The sequence below is a fragment of the Suncus etruscus genome, chromosome 3 (genome assembly GCF_024139225.1).
Source record: "Suncus etruscus isolate mSunEtr1 chromosome 3, mSunEtr1.pri.cur, whole genome shotgun sequence".
Taxonomy (NCBI): Eukaryota; Metazoa; Chordata; class Mammalia; order Eulipotyphla; family Soricidae; genus Suncus; species Suncus etruscus.
Genome location: NC_064850.1, coordinates 81,497,730 through 81,499,988, shown reverse-complemented (window position 1 = coordinate 81,499,988; position 2,259 = coordinate 81,497,730). Strand labels below are relative to the sequence as shown.

General features: G+C 34.5%; 1 non-coding gene across 1 annotated transcript; it reads right to left on the bottom strand.

Moving 5' to 3' along the window:
* Nucleotides 1–1,453: 1,453 nt before the first annotated feature.
* On the bottom strand, nt 1,454–1,581 carry LOC126005233 (small nucleolar RNA SNORA51). Its single transcript, XR_007494402.1, has one exon. It is a non-coding gene; the product is annotated as a small nucleolar RNA SNORA51 (small nucleolar RNA).
* Nucleotides 1,582–2,259: the final 678 nt, after the last annotated feature.

Below are 2,259 nucleotides of genomic sequence, written 5' to 3'. Positions count from 1 at the left end.
AATCATAGTCCTTGGGGGCCGGAAAATGAGCACAACAGATACGGTATTTGCCTTGCATGCTTCTGACCCAGGTTCAATTCATGGCTTCCCCTATGGGCCTCCGCACCTGCCAGGAATGATTTCTGAGTGCAGGGCCAGGAGTAACTTTGTGGACACCACCAGGTGTGTCCCCAAAACAAAACAAAACAAAAAGAAAATCACAGGTCTCTTGTTACTTTAGAGAATTTAAAATATGAGTAGTGTGATTGAGGAGCTAATCTTAAAATTTTCACTTTTTAAAAATGTTTAATGTAATTAGAACTTTTTTTTATCAACCTCCAATTTTATGAAATCTAGTAATATATGAATGATTTTTATGAAAATAAAATTTCTAACATGGTAGGACATACATCAGATTTTAAAGCTGCACAGTGAATTGAACATATTTAAAATAAAAAGCATAGGAGGCAAGGGCTTGACTGATAACATATCATTAGGGCATTTGTCTTGCACTGCTAGATCTAACTTGAATCCTCAGCCCCAAAAATGGTACTTGAGCCCCACCCGAAGGGATCTGTAAGTGCAAAACTAGAAATAGTCCTGAGCACTGGCAGGTGCGACTCCAAAATCAAAATAAATAAATGAATAGAAAGAACAAGAATTAAAGCAACGGTTTCCTATAGAAGTTATATATTAGATTAATGCTATTTTGGATAGATTGGCTAAATAATACATATTACTAGAATGTTTAAAATTCATCTGTTAATTCTTTTAATGTGGCTGAGAAATATCTTACATTACTTTTATGACTCATATTTTCATTAAAACATACTTACCTAACAGTATGAATATTCATTAAACCTTCAGTATTTTCAGTTTTCATAACCTGTGGCTAATTATTTCTGCCAGTATTTTTAAGCATATATATTCTATACATATGATATAACCAAGTGATATAACTATAGAGGACATATATTTTTCTTTGCTTGTGAGAGCATGTTAGTAAGTATTTAGAGGCATTTAAATTTTAAAGTATAAAATTTGAGTTTATAATTAAAGTGTGTTTGCTGTTTTATAGTGTACTTTTTATTATTTTTAATAATTTTTATTGAGACCAATGTGTCTTACAAGTCTTTCACAGTTACATTTAAGGTACATAATGACAGTGAATTAGGGCAATTCCCACCACCGGTGTTGATCTTCCTCTGCCACTATTCCCAGTATGCATCCAACATCTCTACCCATAGGCCCCTGGACTGCTAGTGTAACAGGTCCCTTTTGTGTATATCTTGTTGTAGTTTTGGTCTCTTGATTCTATTGTCATTGACTTTGGGTTGGGTCTGATGCTTTTTTATTTCCACTCAACGCTCAGGAGACCACTTTTCCCCTGGTACCATCCGCTTTATTTTTCTCAATTTGTAGGAAGCCATAGACATATGGGGCAGACCAAGATGATTCATGTTATATGTATATTTTTTATCCCCCAATTCACAGACCAGGCAAAGGGCCTATGTTGAGGTGTATATGGGGTGCATTTACTGTACCTCCTCTTTTTATACAGTCAGTGTAAAGAACACAGCCTGTGGTAAGAATTGGGAGACTTTATCTTTTCTTTCTTTCTTTCTTTTTTTGATTTTTTAATATATATATTTAATATATATATATATTTTAATATATATATTTTAATATATATATATGTAAAATCCTTCACCAGTGCAACATTCCCACGACCAATGTCTCAAGTGTCCTTCCTCCCCACCCCACACCAGCCTGTACTCTATACAAGCTTTCTACTTCCCTCATTCAGTCAGATTTTGTTATTATAGTTCTCAGTGTAATTGTAATTATTTCTGTGACTGCACTAAACAATCCCTGTGGTGAGCTTCAACCTTTGTGAAAAGCATATGGAGATTTCTCCAAAAGCTGGAAGTTGAGCTCCCATATGATCCAGCTATACCACTCCTAGGGATATATCTTAGGAAAACAAAACTACAATACAAAAATCCCTTTCTCACTCCTATATTCATAGAAACATAATTTACAATAGCCAGACTCTGGAAACAGCCTAGATGCCCCTCAATAGATGAATGATTAAAGAAACTATGGTACATATACACAATGGAATATTATGCAGCCATAAAAAGAGATGAAGTCATGAAATTTTCCTATACATGGATGTACATGGAATCTATTCTGCTGAGTGAAATAAGTCAGAGGGAGAGAGATAAACACAGAATAGTCCCCCTCATTTATGGGTTTTGAGAAAAATGAAAAACATTT